This window comes from Pongo abelii, chromosome 17, assembly GCF_028885655.2.
Source record: "Pongo abelii isolate AG06213 chromosome 17, NHGRI_mPonAbe1-v2.0_pri, whole genome shotgun sequence".
Lineage (NCBI taxonomy): Eukaryota > Metazoa > Chordata > Mammalia > Primates > Hominidae > Pongo > Pongo abelii.
The window spans coordinates 9761440-9781098 of NC_072002.2; positions in this window are offsets into that span (position 1 = coordinate 9761440).

The following is a 19659-nucleotide window of genomic DNA, read 5'->3' on the forward strand; positions in this document are numbered from 1 at the left end:
AACACTCTTTGGTAGAACGTGCATGTGGATATTTGGAGTGCCTTGGGGTCTACGGTGTAAAAGAAAATATCTTCAAATAAAAAATAGACAAAACCTTTCTCAGAATCTTCTTTGTGATGTGTGCATTCAACTCACACAGATGAACCATTCTTTTATACACCAGTTATGTAACACTAATTTTGTGGAATCAGCAGGAGTGGATATTTGGAGTGATTTGTGGCCTACAGTGTAAAAGGAAATATCTTAACATAAAAACTACACAGAAGCACTCTCAGTATCTTCTTTGTGATGTGTGCATTCAACTCACAGTGTTCAACATTTCTTTAGATAGAGACGTTTTGAGACCCTCTTTTTGTAGGATCTGCAAGTTGATATTTGGAGCACGTTGAGGCCTACCGTGGAAAAGGAAATACCTTCACGTGAAAACTAGACGGAAGATTTCTCAGAAACTACTTTGTGATGTGTGCATTCAACTCACAGAGTTGAACCCTCCTTTTGATAGAGCAGTTTTGAAACACTCTTTTTGTAGAATCTGCAATTGGATATTTGGAGCGTCTTGAGGCCTATGGTGGAAATGGCAATATCTTCTCATGAAAACTTGACAGAAGCATTCTCAGAAACTTCTATGTGATGTGTGCTTTCAACTCACAGAGTTGAGACTTTCTTTTGATAGGTCAGTTTTGAAACACACTTTTTGTAAAATCTGCAAATGGATATTTGGAGCGGTTGAGGCCTATGGTTGAAAAGGAAATATCTTCATATAAAAACTAGACAGAAGCATTCTCAGAAACTTCTTTGTGATGCATGCACTCACCTCACAGAGCTGAACCTTTGTTTTGATAGATCAGTTTTGAAACACCCTTTTTGTATAATCTGCAAGTGGATATTTGGAGCGCTTTGAGGCCTGTGGTGGAAAAGGAAATATCTTCACATAAAAATCAGACGGAAGCATTCTCCAAAACTTCTTTGTGATGTGCACATTCAACTCACAGTGCTGAAATTTTCTTTTGATAGAGCAGCTTTGAAACACTTTTTTTGTAGAATCTACATGTTGATATTTGGAGTGTCTTGAGGCCTACGGTGGAAAAGGAAATATCATCACATAAAAACTAGAAAGAAGCATTATCGGAAACATCTTTGTGATGTGCACATTCAACTCACAGAGCTGGACTTTCCTTTTGCTAGAGCAGTTTTGAAACACTCTTTTTGTAAAATCTGCAAGTGGATATTTGAACTGCCTAGAGGCATACAGTGGAAAAGAAGATATCTTCACATAAATACTAGAGAGAATCATCCTCAGAATCTTCTATGTGATATGTGCATTCAACTCACAAATTTGTGCCATTCTTTTGATAGTGCATTTTTGAAACACTATTCTTGTAGAATCTGGAAGTGGATATTTGGAGCGTCTTGAGGCCTACTGAGCAAAAGGGAATAACTTCACATAAAAACTAGACAGAACTATTCTCAGAAACTTCTTTGTGATATGCACATTCAACTCCGAGAATTTAACCCTTCTTTTGAGAGAGTAGTTTTGAAACACTCTTTTTTATGGGATCTGCAAGTGGATATCTGTAGTGCTTTTAGGCCTATGTTGGAAAAGGAAATATCTTCACATAAAAACTAGGCAGAAGGATACTCAGAAACTTCTTTGTGTTGGTGCATTCAACTCACAGAGGTGAACATTGTCCATCATAGAGCAGTTTTGAAATACTCTTTTTGAAGTATCTACATGTGGATATTTGGAGCATCTTGAGGCCTACGGTGGAAAAGGAAATATCTTTACATAAAAACTACCCAGAAGACTTCTCGAAACTGATATGTGGTACGTGCATTCAACTCACAGGGCTGAAGTTTTCTTTTGATAGAGCAGTTTGAAACACTCTTTTTGTAGAATCTGCAAGTGAATATTTGGAGAACTTTGAGGCCTACATTGGAAAAGGAAATATCTTCACATAAAAACTAGACAGAAGCATTCTCAGAAACTAGTTTGAGATGTGCATATTCAACTAACAGAGCTGAAATTTCCTTATGATAGAGCAGTTTTGAAACTCTCTTTTTGTAGAATCTGCAAGTGGATATTTGGAGTGCCATGAAGCCGATGGTGGAAAACAAAATATCTTCACATAAAAACTAGACAGAAAAATTCTCAGAAACTTCTTTGTGATGTATGCTTTCTATTCACAGAGTTGATCCTTTCTTTTAATAGAGCAGTTTTGAAACCCTCTTTTTGTAGAATCTGCAAGTGAATATTTGCAGTATTTTGAGGCCTACAGAGGAAAAGGAAATATCTTCACATAAAAACTAGAGAGAAGCATTATCAGAAACTTCTTTGTAATGTGTGCATTCAACTCATAGATGTGAACCTTTCTTTTGATACACCAGTTCTGAAAAACTATTTTTGTAGAATCTGGAAGTGGATATTTGGAGCGATTTTAGGCCTATGGTCGAAAAGGAAATATCTTCACATGGAAACTGGAAGGAAGCATTCTCAGAAACTTCTTTGTGATGTGTGCATCCAACTCACAGAGTTGAACATTTCTTTTGATAGAGAAGTTTTGAAACACTCTTTTTGTAGAAAGTGCAAGTGGATATTTGGAACGCTTTGAGGCCTACATTTGAAAAGGAAATTTCTTCATATAAAAACTAAACAGAAGCATTCTCAAAACGTACTTTGTGAAGTGTTCATTCTACTCACAGAGCTGAACTTTTCTTTTCATAAAGCAGTTTTGAAACCCTCCTTTCGTAGAATCTGCAAGTGCGTATTGGGAGTGATTTGACGAATTTGTAAGAAAAGGAAATATCTTCATATAAAAACTAAACAGAAGCATTCTCAGAAACTTCTTTGTGATGTGTGCATTCAACTCACACAGTTGAACATTTCTTTTGTTAGAGCAGTTTTGAAACACTCTTTTAATAGAATCTGCAAGTGCATATTTGCAGTGATTTGAAGCCTACAGTGGAAATGTAATATCTTCATATTAAAACTACACAGAAGCATTCTCAGAAACTTCTTTGCAATGTGTGCATTCAACTCACAGAGTTGAAACTTCCTTTTGACAGGGCAGTTATGAAACATTCTTTTTGGAGAATCTGCAAGTGGATAGTTTGAATGCTTTGGGGCCTACTCTGGACATGGAAATATCTTTGTATGAAAACCAGACAGAAGCATTCTCAGAAATTTCTTTGTGATGTGTGCATTCAACCTACAGAGTTGAACCTTTCTTTTGATAGAAGAGTTTTCAAACACTCTTTTTGTGGAATCTACCGGTGGATATTTGGAGAATTTTGAGGCGTATTGTGGAAAAGGAAATATCTTCACATAAAAACTAGACAGAAGCATTCTCAGAAACTTCTTTTTGATGTATGCATTCAACTCACAGAGTTGAACTTTCATTTTGATAGAACAGTTTTGAAACACTCTTTTTGTAGAATCTGCAAGTGGATATTTGGAGCGCTTTGATGACTACGGTGGAAAAGGAAATGTTTTCACATAAAACTAGACAGAAGCTTTCTCAGAAACTTCTTTTTGATGTTAGCATTAAACTCACAGAGTTGAACCTTCCTTTTGATAGAACAGTTTTGAAACACTCTTTTTGTAGAATCTGCAAGTGGATATTTGGAGTGCTTATAGGCCTATGGTGGAAAAGGAAATATCTTCACATAAAAACTAGACAGATGCATTATCAGAATCTCCTTTGTGATGTGTGCATTCAAATCTTAGAGTTGAAACTTTCTTTAATAGATTAGTTTTGAAACAGTCTTTTTGTGGAATCTGCAGGTGGATATTTGGATCGCTTTGAGGCCTATGGTGGAAAAGGAAATATCTTCACATAAAAACTAGACAGAAGTATTCCCACAAACTACTTTGTGATCTGTGCATTCAACTCATGGAGTTGAACGTTTCTTTTCATAAAGCAGATCTGAAACACACTTTTTGTAGAATCTGCATTTGGATACTTGGAGCACTTAGAGGAATATAGTGGAAAGGGAAATATCTTCACATAAAAACTAGATAGAAGCATTCTCAGAAACTACTTTGTGATGTGTGCATTCGAATCACAGAGGTGAAACTTTCTTTTGATAGAGCAGTTTTGAAGCACTCTTTTTGGAGGATCTCCCAGTGGATATTTGGAATGCTTTGAGGCATACAGTGGACAAGGAAATATCTTCGCATAAAATCTAGCAGAAGTATTCTCAGAAACTTCTTTGTGATGCGTGCAGTCAACTCACAGAGTTGAACATCTCTTTTGATAGAGCAGTTTTGAAACACACTTTTTGTAGAATCTGCAATTGGATATTTGGAGTGCTTTGAGGCCTGTAGAGTAAAAGAAAATAACTTCACATTAAAACTAGGTAGAAGCATTCTCAGAAACTTCTTTGTGATGTGTGCATTCATCTCACTGGGTTGAATCTTACTTTTGATAGAGCAGTTTTGAAACAATCTTTTTGTAGAATCTGCAGGTGGATATTTGGAGCACTTTGATGCCTACAGTGAAAAAGTAAATATTTTCACATAAAAACTAGATACAGGCCTGGGGAGCCAAGACGGCCGTATAGGAACAGCTCCAGTCCACAGCTCCCAGCGTGATGCAGAAGACGGGTGATTTCTGCATTTCCATCTGAGGTACCAGGTTTATCTCACTTGGGAGTGCCAGAGAGTGGGCGCAGGTCAGTGGGTGCGCACAACGTGCACAAGCTGAAGAAGAGTGAGGCATTGCCTCACTCGGGAAGTGCAGGGGGTCAGAGAGTTACCCTTCCTAAGTCAAAGAAATGGGTGACAGAGGTAACCTGGAAAATCGGGTCACTACCACCCGAATAATGCACTTTTCCAACAGGCTTAAAAAACGGTGCACCAGGACATTATATCTCACACCTGGATCAGAGGGTCCTTTGCCCACGGAGTCTCACTAATTGTTAGCACAGCAGTCTGAGTTCAAACTGCAAGGCTGCAGTGAGGCTTGGGTAGGGGCGCCCGCCATTGCCTAACAAAGCAATGTTAACAAAGCCGCCTGGAAGCTGGAACTGGGTGGAGTCCACCACTGCTCAAGGAGACCTGCTTGCCTCTGTAGGCTCCACCTCTGGGGTCAGGGCACAGACAAACAAAAAGACAACAGTAACATCTGCAGACATAAACGTCCCTGTATGACAGCTTTGAAGAGAGCAGTGGCTTTCCCAACACACAGCTGGAGATCTGAGAATGGGCAGACTGCCTCCTCAAGTGGGTAACTGACCCATGACCTCTGAGCAGCCTAACTGGCAGGCAGCCCACAGCAGGGGCAGACTGACACCTCACATGGCCGGGTACTCCAACACACCTGCAACTGAGGGTCTGGTCTGTTAGAAGGAAAACTAACAAACAAAAAGGACATCCACACCAAAAACCCATCTGTACATCACCATCATCAAAGACCAAAAATAGATAAAACAACAAAGATGGGGTAAAAACAGAGCAGAAAAACTGGAAACTGTGAAAAGCAGAGTGCGACTCCTCCTCCAAAGGAACGCAGTTCCTCACCAGAAATGGAACAAAGCTGGATGGAGAATGACTTTGATATGTTGAGAGAAGAAGGCTTCAGATGATCAAATTACTCCGAGCTACGGGAGGATATTCATACCAAAGGCAAAGAAGTTGAAAACTTTGAAAAAAATTTAGAAGAATGTATAACTAGAATAACCAATACAGAGTAGTGCTTAAAGGAGCTGATGGAGCTGAAAACCAAGGCTTGAGAATGAGGTGAAGAATGCAGAAACCTCAGGAACTGATGTGATCAACTGGAAGAGAGGGTATCAGTGATGGAAGATGAAATGAATGAAATGAAGTGAGAAGGAAAGTTTAGAGAAAAAATAATAAAAAGAAATGAGCAAAGCCTCCAAGAAATATGGGACTATGTGAAAAGACCAAATCTACGTCTGATTGGTGTACTTGAAAGTGAAGAGGAGAATGGAACCAAGTTGGAAAACACTCTGCAGGATATTATCCAGGAGAACTTCCCCAATCTAGCAAGGCAGGCCAATATTCAGATTCAGGAAATACAGAGAACACCACAAAGATACTCCTCGAGAAGAGCAACTCCAAGACACATAATTGTCAGATTCACCAAAGTTGAAATGAAGGAAAAAATGTTAAGGGCAGCCAGAGAGAAAGGTCGGGATACTCACAAAGGGAAGCCCATCAGACTAACAACGGATCTCTCGGCAGAAACTCTACAAGCCAGAAGAGAGTGGGGGCCAATATTCAGCATTGTTAAAGAAAAGAATTTTCAACCCAGAATTTTATATCCTGCCACACTAAGCTTCATAAGTGAAGGAGAAATAAAATACTTTACAGATAAGCAAATGCTGAGAGATTTTGTCACCACCAGGCTTGTCCGAAAGGAGCTCCTGAAGGAAGCGCTAAACATGGAAAGGCACAACCGGTACCAGCCACTGCAAAATCATGCCAAAATATAAAGACCATCGAGATTAGGAAGACACTACATCAACTAATGAGCAAAATAACCAGCTAACATCATGATGACAGGATCAAATTCACACATAACAATATTAACTTTAAATGTAAATGGACTAAATGCTCCAATTAAGAGACACAGACTGGCAAATTGGATAAAGACTCAGGACCCATCAGTATACTGTATTCAGGAAACCCTTCTAATGTGCAGAGACACACATAGGCTCAAAATAAAAGGATGGAGGAAGATCTACCAAAAAAATGGAAAGCAAAAAAAGGCAGGCATTGCAATCTTAGTCTCTGATAAATCGGACTTTATCCCAATGAAGATCAAAATCGACAAAGAAGGCCATTACATAATGGTAAAGGGATCAATTCAACAGGAAGAGCTAACTATCCTAAATATATAAACACTCAATACAGGAGGACCCAGATTCATAAAGCAAGTCCTGAAAGACCTACAAAGAGACTTAGACTCCCACACATTAATAATGGGAGACTTTAACACCCCACTGTCAACATTGGACAGATCAATGAGACAGAAAGCCAACAAGGATACACAGGAATTGAACTCAGCTCTGCACCAAGCAGACCTTATAGACATCTACAGAACTCTCCACCCCAAATCAACAGAATATACATTTTTTTTCAGCACCACACCTATTCCAAAATTGACTACACACTTGGAAGTAAAGCTCTCCTCAACAAATGTACAAGAACAGAAATTATAACAAACTATCTCTCAGATCACAGTGCAATGAAACTAGAACTCAGGATTAAGAATCTCACTCAAAACCGCTCAACTACATGGAAACTGAACAACCTGCTCCTGAATGACTACTGGGTACATAAAAACATGAAGGCATAAATAAAGATGTTCTTTGAAACCAACGAGAACAAAGACACAACGTACCAGAATCTCTGTGATGCATTCAAAACAGTGTGTAGAGTGAAATTTATAGCACTAAATGTCCATAAGAGAAAGCAGGAAAGATCGAAAATTGACACCCTAACATCACAATTAAAAGAACTAGAAAAGCAAGAGCAAACACATTCAAAAGCTAGCAGAAGGCAAGAAATAACTAAAATCAGAGCAGAACTAAAGGAAATACAAACACAAAAAACCCTTCAAAAAATTAATGAATCCAGGAGCTGGTTTTTTGAAAGGATCAACAAAATTGATATACCACTAGCAAGACTAATAAAGAAAAAAAGAGAGAAGAATCAAATAGACACAATAAAAAATGACAAAGGGGATAGCACCACGGTTCTCACACAAATACAAACTACCATCAGAGAATACTACAAATACCTCTACGAAAATAAACTAGAAAATCTAGAAGAAATGGATAAATTCCTCAGCACATACACTCTCCCAAAACTAAACCAGGAAGAAGTTGAATCTCTGAATAGACCAATAACAGGAGCTGAAATTGTGGCAATAATCTATAGCTTACCACTGAAAAAGAGTCCAGGACCAGATGGATTCACAGCAGAATTCTACCAGAGGTACAAGGAGGAAATGGTACCCTTCCTTCTGAAATTATTCCAATCAATAGAAAAAGAGGGAATCCTCCCTAACTCATTTTATGAGGCCAGCATCATCCTGATACCAAAGCCGAGCGGAGACACAACCAAAAAAGAGAATTTTAGACCAATATACCTAATGAATATTGATGCAAAAATCTTCAGTAAAATAGTGACAAACCGAATCCAGCAGCACATCAAAAAGCTTATCCAACATGATCAAGTGAGCTTCATTCCTGGGATGCAAGGCTGGTTCAATATATGCAAATCAATAAATGTAATCCAGCATATAAACAGAACCAAAGACAAAAACCACATGATTATCTCAATAGATGCAGAAAAGTCCTTTGACAAAATTCAACATCCCTTCATGCTAAAAACTCTCAATAAATTAGGTATTGATGGGACATATCTCAAAATAATAAGAGCTATCTATGACAAACCCACAGCCAATATCATACTGAATGGACAAAAACTGGAAGCATTCTCTTTGAAAACTGGCACAAGACAGGGATGCCCTCTCTCACCACTTCTATTCAACACAGTGTTGGAAATTCTGGCCAGGGCAAGTAGGCAGGAGAAGGAAATAAAGGGTATTCAACTAGGAAAAGAGGAAGTCAAATTGTTCCTGTTTGCAGACGACATGATTGCATATCTAGAAAACCCCATTGTCTCAGCCCAAAATCTCCTTAAGCTGATAAGCAACTTCAGCAAAGTCTCAGGATACAAAATCAATGTACAAAAATCACAAACATTCTGATACACCAACAACAGACAAACAGAGATCCAAATCATGAATGAACTCCCATTCACAATTGCTTCAAAGAGAATAAAATGCCTAGGAATCCAACTTACAAGGAACATGAAGGACCTCTTCAAGGAGAACTACAAACCACTGCTCAAGGAAATAAAAGAGGATACAAGCAAATGGAAAAACATTCCATGCTCATGGGCAGGAAGAATCAATATCGTGAAAATGGCCATACTGCCCAAGGTAATTTACAGATTCAATACCATTGCCATCAAGCTACCAATGACTTTCTTCACAGAATTGGAGAAAACTACTTTAAAGTTCACGTGGAACCAAAAAAGAGCCCGCATCACCAAGTCAATCCTAAGCCAAAACAACAAAGCTGGAGGCATCACAACACCTGACTTCAAACTATACTACAAGCCCACAGTAACCAAAAGAGCATGGTACTGGTACCAAAACAGAGATATAGATCAATGGAACAGAACAGAGCCCTCAGAAATAACGGCACATATCTACAACTATCTGATCTTTGACAAACCTGAGAAAAACAAGCAATGGGGAAAGGATTCCCTATCTAATAATTGGTGCTGGGAAAACTGGCTAGCCATATGTAGAAAGCTGAAACTGGATCCCTTCCTTACACTTTATAAAAAAATTAATTCAAGATGGATGAAAGAATTAAACGTTAGACCTAAAACCATGAAAACCCTAGAGGAAAACCTTGGCATTACCATTCAGGACATAGGCATGGGCAAGGACTTCATGTCTAAAACACCAAAAGCAATGGCAACAAAAGCCAGAGTTAACAAATGGGATCTAATTAAAGTAAAGAGCTTCTGCACAGCAAAACAAAACTACCATCAGAGTGAACAGGCAACCTACAAAATGGGAGAAAATTTTCGCAACCTACTCATCTGACAAAGGGCTAATATCCAGAATCTACAATGAACTCAAACAAATTTACAAAAAAAAAAACAACCTCATCAAAAAGTGGGAGAAGGACATGAAAAGACACTTCTTAAAAGAAGACATTTATGCAGCCAAAAAAACACATGAAAAAACGCTCACCATCACTGGCCATCAGAGACATGCAAATCAAAACCACAATGAGAAACAATCTCACAACGATTAGAATGACAATCATTAAAAAGTCAGGAAGCAGCAGGTGCTGGAGAGGATGTGGAGAAATAGGAACATTTTTACACTGTTGGTGGGACTGTAAACTAGTTCAACCATTGTGGAAGTCAGTGTGGTGATGCATCAGGGATCTAGAACTAGAAATACCATTCGACCCAGCAATCCCATTGCTGTGTGTATACCCAAAGGACTATAAATCATGCTGCTATAAAGACACATGCAAACATATATTTATTGCAGCATTATTCACTATACCAAAAACTTGGAACCAAAACAAAAGTCCATGAATGATAGACTGGATTAAGAAAATGTGGCACATATACACATGGAATACTATGCAGCCAAAAAAATTGATGAATTCATGTCCTTTTTAGGGACATGGATGAAATTGGAAATCATCATTCTCAGTAAACTTTCACACAAAAAAAAAAAAAACCGCATATTCTCACTCATAGGTGGGAATTGAACAATGAGAACACATGGAGCAGGAAGGGGAACATCATGCTCTGGGGACTGTTGTGTGGTGGGGGAAGGGGGAAGGGATAGCATTGGGAGATATACCTAATGCTAGATGATGAGTTAGTGGGTGCAGCACACCAGCATGGCACATGTATACATATGTAACTAACCTGCACGTTGTGCACATGTAACCTAAAACTTAAACTATAATAACAATAATTAAAAAAAAAAAAACTAGACAGAAGCATTCTCAGAAACTTCTTTCTGATGTGTGAGTTCAACTCAGAGTGTTGACCCATCCTTTCAATAGAGCAGTAATGACACACTCTTTTTGTAGAATCTGCAAGTAGATATTTTTAGCGCTTTGTGGCCTACGGTGGAAAAGGAAATATTTTCACATAAAAACTAGACAGAAGCATTCTCACAAACATCTTGGTTATGTGTGCATTCAACTCACAGAGTTGACCCTTCCTTTTGATATAGCAATTCTGAAACACTCTTTGTAGAATCTGCAAGTGGATGTTTGGAGCGGTTTGAGGCCTATGGTGGAAAAGGAAATATCTTCACATAAAAACTAGACAGAAGCATTCTCAGAAATTTCTCTGTGATGAGTGCATTCAACTCAGTGTATTTAACCTTTCTTTTGAGAGAGCAGTTCTGAAACACTCTTTCTGTAGTAGCTGCAAGTGGATATTTGGAGCGCTTTGAGGCCTACTGTGGAAAAGGACGTATCTTCACATAAAAACTACACATAAGCATCCTCAGAAACATCTTTGTGATGTGTACATTCAACTCACAGAGTTGAACCTTTCTTTTGATAGAGCAGTTTTGAAACACTCTTTTTGTTGAATCTTCAATTGGATATTTTGAGCACTTTGAGGCCTATGGTGGAAAAGGAAATAACTTCATATAAAAACTAGACAGAAGCATTCTCAGAAACTACTTTGTTATGTGTGCATTCAACTCAGAGAGTTGAACCTTCCTTTTGATAGAGCAGTTTTGAAACAGTCTTTTTGTAGAATCTACAAGTGGGTATTTGGTGTGCTCTCAAGCCTATGGTGGAAATGGAAATATCTTCCCGTAAAAACTAGAGCGAAGCATTCTCAGAAACCTCTTTGTGATGTGTGCATTCAACACACAGAGCTAAACCATTCTTTTGATAGAGCAGTTTTGAAATATTCTTTTTGTAGAATTTGCAAGTGGATATATGGAGTGTTCCGAGGCCTACATTGGAAAAGGAAATATCTTCACATAAAAAGTAGACAGAATCATTCTCAGAAACTTCTTTAGGATGTGTGCATTCAATTCACAGAGTTGAACCTTCTTTTTAATAGAGGAGTTCTGAAACAGTCTTTTTGTAGGATCTGCAAGTGGATATTCGGAGCGCTTTGAGGCCTATGGTGGAAAAGGAAATATCTTCACACGAAAGCCAGACAGAAGAATTCTCAGAAACTTCTTTGTGATGTGTGCATTCAACTCACAGCCTTGAACCTTCCTTTTGATCGAGCAGGTCAGAAACACACTTTTTGTAGAATCTGCAAGTGGATATTTGGAGGGTTTTGAGGCCTATCGTGGAAAAGAGAATATCTTCACTTAAAAACTAGACAGAAGCATTCTCAGAAATTTCTTTCCAATGAGTGCATTCAGCTCACTGAGTTTAAACTTTCTTTTGATAGATCAGTTCTGAAACACGCTTTCTGTAGAATCTGCAAGTGGATATATGGACCGCTTTGTGGCCTACGGTGGAAAAGGAAATATCTTCACATAAAAACTACACAAAAGCATTCTCAGAAATTTCTTTGTGATGAATGCGTTCAATTCACACAGTTTAACCTTTCTTTTGATAGAGGAGTTTTGAAACACTCTTTTTGTAGAATCTGCAAGTGGATATTTGAAGTGATTTGTGGCCTATGGTGGAAAAGGAAATATCTTCACATAAAAACTAGACAGAAGCATTCTCAGAAACTTCTTTGCAATGTGTGCATTCAACACACAGAGTTGAACCTTTCTTTTGATACAGGAGTTTGGAAACTCTCTTTTTGTAAAATCTGCAAGTGGATATATGGGGCACTTTGAGTCCTACGGTGGATAATTAAATAAATTCAAATAAAAACTAAACAGAAGCATTCTCAGAAACTTCTTTGTGATCTGTGCATTCAACTCACAGTGTTGAAACTTCTTTTGATAGAGAAGTTTTGAAACTCTCTTTTTGTGGAATCTGCAAGTGGATATTTGGAACACTTTGAGGCCTATTGTGGAAAAGGAAATTCTTTCACAAAGAAACTAGACAGAAGCATTCGCAGATACATCATTGTGATGTGTGAATTCAACTCACAGAGGTGAAACTTCCTTTTTAGAGAGCAGTTCAGAAAGACTCTTTTTGTAGAATCTGCAAGTGGATATTTGGAGCACTTTTAGGCCTATGGTGGAAAAAGAAATATCATCACATAAAAATTAGACAGAAGCATTCTCAGAAATTCCTTTCCAATGAGTGCACTCAACTCACTGAGTTTAACAAATCTTCTGATAGAGCAGTTCTGAAACACTCTTCCTTTAGAATCTGGAAGTGGATATTTGGAGTGCTTTGAGACCTACCGTGGAAAAGGGAATACCTTCACATAAAAACCAGACATATCCTTTCTGAGAAATGTCTTTGGGATGTTTGCATTCAATCACGGTGTTCAACGTTTCTTTGGTAGAGCAGTTTTAAAACACCCTTTTTGTAGGTTCTGCAAGTGGATATGTGGAGCTCTGAGGCCTACGATGGGAAAGGAAATATCTTCACATAAAAACTAGACAGAGGCATTCTCAGAAACTTCTTTGTGATGTGTTCACTCAACTCACAGAGTTGAAACATCCTTTAATAGAGAAGTTCTGAAACAATTTTTTTCTAGAGTCTGCAAGTGGATATTTGGAGAGCTTTGAGGCCTTTGGTGGAAAAGGAAATATCTCCACATAAAAACTAGACAGAAGAATTCGCAGAAACTACTTTCTGATGTGTGCATTCGTCTAACAGAGTTGATCCTTTCTTTTGATATAGCAGTTTTGAAACACTCTTTTTGTAGAAGGTTCAAGTGGATATTTGGAGTGCCTTGAGGCATAAGGTAGAAAAGGAAATATCTTCACATAAAAAGTAGATGGAAGCATTCTCAGAAACTATTTGGTGATGTCCACATTCAACTCAGAGAGCTGAACTTTCCTTTGGATAGAACAGTTTTGAAAAAATCTTTTTGTAGAATCTGCAAGTGGATATTTGGAGCGACTTGAGGCTTCCGGTTCAAAGGGAAATATCTTCACATAAAAACTTTACAGAAGCATTCTCAGAAACTTCTTTGTGATGTGTGCATTCAATGCAAAGAGTTGAAGCATTCTTTTGACACACCATTTCTGAACACTCTTTTTATAGAATCTGCAAGTGGATATTTGGAATGCTTTGAGGACTATCCTGAAAAGGAAGTATCTTAAAATAAAAACTAGAGAGAAGCATTCTCAGTAACTTCTTTGTGATGTGTGCATTCAACTCACAGTGTTGAATCATTGTTTTTATATGCCAGTTCTGAAAAACTACTTTTGTGGAGGCAGCAGGATGGCATATTTGGAGCGATTTGAGGCCTACAGTGGAAAAGCAGATATCTTTACATAAAAACTAGACACAAGCATTCTCAGAAACATCTTTGTGATGTGCGCATTCAACTGACAAAACTGAACTTTCCTTTGATAGAGAAGTTTTGAAACATTCTTTTTGTATAATCTGCAAGTGGATATTTCAAGCGCCTTTAGGCCTACGGTGGAAAAGGGAATATCTTCACATGAAAATTAGACAGAAACATTCTCAGAAACTTCTTTGTGATGTGCACATTCAACTCACAGAGGTGAACTTTCTTTTTGATGTAGCAGTTTTTGAACACTCTTTTTGTAGGATCTGCAAGAATATACTTGGAGCGCCTTGAGGACAACAGTGGAAAAGGAAGTATCCTCACATAAAAACTAGAGAGAAGCATTCTCAGAAACTTCGTTGTGATGTGTGCATTCACCTCACATGTCTGACCATTTCTTTTGAAACAGCAGTTTTGAAACACTCTTTTTGTAGAAACTTCAAGTGGATATTTGGAGCGCCTTGAGGTGTATGGGGGAAAAGGAGATAACGTCACATAAAAACTAGACAGAAGAATTCTCAGAAACTTCTTTGTGATGTGTGCATTGAACTCACAGAGTTGAACTTTTCTTTTGATAGAGCAGTTTTGAAACACTCGTTTTGTAGAATCTACTCGTGGATATTTGGAGCGCTTTGTGGCCTGCAGAGGAAAAAGAAATATCTTCACATAAAAACTATACAGAAGTATTCTCAGAAACATTTTTGTGATGTGTGCATTCAACTCACAGAGTTGAACTTTTCTTTTGATAGAGCAGTTTTGAAAAACTCTTTTTGTAGAATCTACTCGTGGATATTTGGAGCGCTTTGTGGCCTGCAGAGGAAAATGAAATATCTTCACATAAAAACTATACAGAAGCATTCTCTGAAACTTATTTTTGATGTGGGTGTTCAACTCACAGAGTTGAACCTTTCCTTTGACTGAGCAGTGTTGAAACACTCTTTCTGTAGAATCTGCAAATGGATATTTGGAGCGCTTTGAGGCCTATGGTGGAAAAGGAAATATCTTCACATAAAAGCTAGACAAAAGCATTCTCAGAAACGTCTTTGTGATGTGTGCATGCAAATCACACAGTTGAACCTTCCCTTTGATAGAGCAGTTTTGAAACAATCTTTTTGTAGTATCTTCAAGGGGATTTTCGGAGGGCTTTGAGGCCCATTGTGGAAAGGGAAATATCTTCACATAAAAACTAGATGGAAGCATTCTCAGAAACTTCTTTGAGACGTGTGCATTCAACTCAGAGATTTGAACCTTCCCTTTGATAGAGGAGTTTTGAAACACTCTTTTTGCAGAATCTGCAAATGGATATTTGGAGCAGCTTCAGGCCTATGGTTGAAAAGGAAATATGATTACATAAAAGCTAGACAGAAGAATTCTCAAAAATTTCTTTGTGATGTGTGCGTTCAACTCACAGAGTTGAACATTTCTTTTGATAGAGCAGTTTTGAAACACTCTTTTTGTGGAATCTGCAAGTGGATATTTGTAACACTTTGAGGCCTATGGTGGAAAAGGAAATATCTTCACATAAGAAGAAGACAGAAGCATTCTCAGAAGTTTGTTTGTGATGTGTGCCTCCAACTCACAGTGTTGAACTTTTCTTTTGTTAGAGTAGTTTTGAAGCACTGTTTTTCTAGAAAGTGCAAGTAAATATTTGGATCACTTTTTTGCCTATGGTGGAAAAGAAAATATCTTCACATAAGAACTAGACAGAAGCATTCTCTGAAACTTCTTTGTTATGTGTGCCTTCAACTCACACAGTTGAACTTTTCTTTTGATAGAGCAGTTTCAAAACACCCTTTTGTAGAATCTGCAAGTGGATATTTGGAACACCTTAAGGCCTACGGTGGAAAAGGAAATATCTTCACACAAATACTAGACAGAAGCATTCTCAGAAACTTCTTTGTGATAAGCATATTAAACTCACAGAGTTAACTTTTCTTCTGATAGAGCTGTTTTGAAACAATGTTTTTGTAGTATCTGCAAGTGTATATTTGGAATGCCTTGAGTCCTATGGAGGATAAAGTAATATCTTCACATAAAAACTAGAAAGAAGCATTCTGAGAAACTCCTTTGTGATGTGGGCATTCAACTCACCGAGGTGAACCATTCTTTTCATTCAGCAGTTATGAAACAATCTTTTTGTAGTATCTGCAAGTGGATATTTTGGGCAGTTTTAGGCCTGTGGTGGAAAACGATGTATCTTCACATAAAAACTAGACAGAAGCATTCTCAGAAACTTCTGTGAGGAGTCCATTCAACTCACAGGGTTGAATCTTCCTTTTGATAGAGCAGTTCTGAAACATTCTTTTTGCATAATCTGCAATTGGAGATTTAGAGTGCTTTGAGGGCTGTGATGGAAAAGGAAATATCTTCACATAAAAACTAGACAGAAGCATTCTCGGAAACTTCTTTGTGATGTGTGCATTCACCACACACTGTTGAACATTTCTTTTGAAAGAGCAGTTCTGAAACACTCTTTTTGTAGTATCTGCAAGTAGATATTTGGAGCACATTGAGGCCTAAGGTGGAAAAGGAAATATCTTCACATAAATATTAGACAGAAGCATTCTCTCAAACTTCTTTGTGATGGGCATATTCAACTCATGGAGCTGAACTTTCCTTCTGACAGAGCAGTTTTGAAACAGTCGTTTTGCAGTATCTGCAAGTGGAGATTTGGAGTGCTTAAGGCCTTTGTTGGAAAAGGAATTATATTCACATAAAAATTAGACAGAAGCATTCTCAGATAATACTGTGTCATTTGTGCACTCAACTCACAGAGTTGAATATTCCTTTTGATAGAGCAGTTTTGCAACACTCTTTTTGTAGAATCTGCAAGTGGATATTTGCAGTGCTTTGTGGCCTGTGGAGGAAAAGGAAATATCTTCACCTAGAAACTAGACAGATACATTCTCTGAAACTTCTTTTTGACGTGGGCATTCAACTCAAGAGTTGAACATTTCTTTTGATAGAGCAGATTTGAACCACTCTTTTTGAAGAATCTGCAAGTGGATATTTGGAGTGCATTGAGGCCTATGGCGGAATAGGAAGAATCTTCACATAAGAACAAGACAGAAGCATTCTCAAAATCTTCTTTGTGATGTGTGCATTCAATTCACAGAGTTGAACCTTTCTTTCAATACGCCAATTTTGAAACACTCTTTTTGTAGAATCTGCAATTGAATATTTGGAGCGCTTTGAGGCATACAGAGGAAAATGTAATATCTTCACACAAAAACTAGACAGAAGCATTCACAGAAACATTTCGTGATGCGTGCATTCAACTCACAGTGGTGTACCATTCTTTTGATACACCAGTTCTGAAACACTCTTTTTGTAGAATCTGTAAGTGGATTTTGGGAGCTCTTTGAAGCCTATGGTGGAAAAGGAAATATTTTCACATAAATACTAGGCAGAAGCATTCTCAGAAACATCTTTGTGATATGTGCATTCAACTCTCATGACTGACCTTTGTTTTTGATAGGGCAGTTTTGAAACACTCTTTTTGTAGAATCTGAACTTGCATATTTGGAGCGCCTTAAAGCCTATGGTGGAAAAGGAAATATCTTCATTTAAAAACTAGACAGAAGCATTCTCAGAAACTTCTTTGTGATGTGTGCATTCAACTCACAGAGTTGAACCATTCTTTTGATACACCAGTTCTGAAACACTCTTTTTGTAAAATCTGCAAGTGGATATTTGGAGCGATTTGAGGCCTATGGTGGAGAAGGAAATATGTTCACATAAAAACTAGGCAGAAGCATTTTCAGAAACTTCTTGTGATGTGTGCATTCAACTCAGAGTTGAACTTTTCTTTTGATAGAGCAGATTCGAAACACTCTTTTGATAGAACCTGCAAGTGGATACTTGTAGGGCTTTGGGGTCTATGGTGGAAAAGGGAATATCTTCACATAAAAACTAGACAGAAGAATTCTCAGAAACTCCTTCTTCGTGTGTGCATCCAACTCACACAGTTGAATCTTTCTTTTGGTAGAGCAGTTTTGTAACACTCTTTTTGTTGAAAGTGCAAGTGTATATTTGGAGCGCTTTGTGGTCTAAGGTTGAAAAGGAAATATCTTCATATAAAAATTAGACAGAAACATTCTCAGAAACTTCTTTTAGATGTGTGCACTCAACACACACTGTTGAACATTCCTTTTGATAGAGCCGTTCTGAAACACTCTTTTTGTAGTATCTGTAAGTGGATATTTGGAGCACTTTGAGCCTTGTAGTGGAAAAGTAAATATCTTCACACGAAACCTAGACAGAAGCAATCTCAGAAACTTCTTTCTGAGGTGTGCATTCAATTTACAGAGTTGCACCTTTCTTTTGATAGACGAGTATTGAAACATTCTTTTAGTAGAATCTGCAAGTGGATATTTTGAGCACATTGAGGCCAATGGCCAAAAAGGAAATATCTTCACATAAAAACTAGACAGAAGCATTCTCAGAAACTTAATTGTGATGTGCGTATTCACCACACAGGTCTGACGTTTTCTTTTGATGCAGCAGTTTTGAAACACACTTTTTGTAGAATCTGCAAGTCGACATTTGGAGCGCCTTGAGGCCTACAGTGGAAAAGGAGAGGTCTTCACATAAAAACAAGACAGACGCATTCTCAGAAACTTCTTTTTGATGTGTGCATTCAACTCACATAGGGGAACCATTCTTTTGATATAAGACTTCTGAATTCCTCTTTTTGTAGAATCTGCAAGTGGATATTTGGAGAGCTTTGGGGCCTGTGGTGGAAAAAGAAATATCTTCACATGAAAACTAGACAGAAGCATTCTCAGAAACGTCTTTGTTACGTGTGCATTCAACTCACTGAGTTTCACATTTCTTTTGACAGATCAGATTTGATAACCTCTTTTCATAGAATCTGCAAGTTGATATTTAGAGAGTTTTCAGGCCTATGCTGGAAGAGGATATATATTTACATAAAAACTAAACAGAAGTAATCTCAGAAACTTCTTTGTGATGTGTGCATTCAACTCACAGAGTTGAATCTTTCTTTCCATAGAGCAGTTTTGAAACACTCTTTTCGTAGAATCTGCAAGTGGATATTTGGCACACTTTGAGGCCTATGGTGGAAAGGGAAATACCTTCACATAAAAACTAGACAGAAACTTTCTCTGAAACTTCTTATGGAAGTGTGCATTCATCTCACAGAGTTGAACCTGCCTCTTGATAGAGCAGTTTTGAAACACTCTTTTTGTAGAATCTTTAAGTGGATATTTGGAGTGCTTTGAGACCAATGGTTGGAAAAGAAATATCTTCACATAAAAACTAGAAAGAAGCATTCTCAGAAACTTCTTTGTGATGTGCACATTCAATTCACAGAGCAGAATCTTCTTTTTGGTAGAGCAGGTATTAAAGAATCTTTCTGTAGAATCTGCAAGTGGATATTTGGAGCTCCTTGTGGCCTATGGTGGAGAAGGAAATATCTTCACATGAAAACTAGACAGAAGCATTCTCAGAAACTTCTTTGTGATGTGTGCATTCAACTCACCGATGTGAACCATTCTTTTGATACACCAGCTCTGAAAGACTCTTTTTGTAGAATCTGCATGTGGAGATTAAGAGTGCATTGGGGCCTCCGGTGGAAAAGAAAGTATCTTCACATTAAAACTAGACAGAATCATGCTCAGAAACTTGTTTCTGATGTGTGCATTCATCTCACA